The sequence below is a fragment of the Ovis aries genome, chromosome 18 (assembly GCF_016772045.2).
Source record: "Ovis aries strain OAR_USU_Benz2616 breed Rambouillet chromosome 18, ARS-UI_Ramb_v3.0, whole genome shotgun sequence".
Taxonomy (NCBI): Eukaryota; Metazoa; Chordata; class Mammalia; order Artiodactyla; family Bovidae; genus Ovis; species Ovis aries.
This window is the reverse complement of record NC_056071.1, coordinates 47,693,215-47,693,527: the sequence shown is the minus strand read 5'-3', so window position 1 is coordinate 47,693,527 and position 313 is coordinate 47,693,215. Positions and strand designations below refer to the sequence as shown.

The 313-nt window shown below is 47.3% G+C and overlaps 1 non-coding gene across 1 annotated transcript; it reads left to right on the top strand.

Moving 5' to 3' along the window:
• TRNAR-GCG (transfer RNA arginine (anticodon GCG)) lies at positions 1-72 on the top strand. The gene has a single exon. It is a non-coding gene; the product is annotated as a tRNA-Arg (tRNA).
• The last annotated feature ends 241 nt before the right edge of the window (positions 73-313 follow it).

Sequence of the window (313 nt, the reverse complement as noted above, 5' to 3'; positions counted from 1 at the left end):
TCCCTGGTGGCTCAGACGGTAAAGCGTCTGCCCGCGATGCAGGAGACCCAGGTTCAATCCCTGGGTTGGGAAGATTCCCTGGAGAAGGAAATGGCAACCCACTCCAGTACTCTTGCCTGGAAAATCCCATGGATGAAGGAGCCTGGTAGGCTAGAGTCCCTGGGGTCACAAAGAGTCAGACATGTCTGAGTGACTTCACTTCACTTCGCATGTATAAAATAGATACTGTATAGTACAGTACTATGTAATGGCCTATATGGGAAAAGATCTTAAAAGGAGTGGATATGAATGTATGTGTAACTGGTTCACTTTG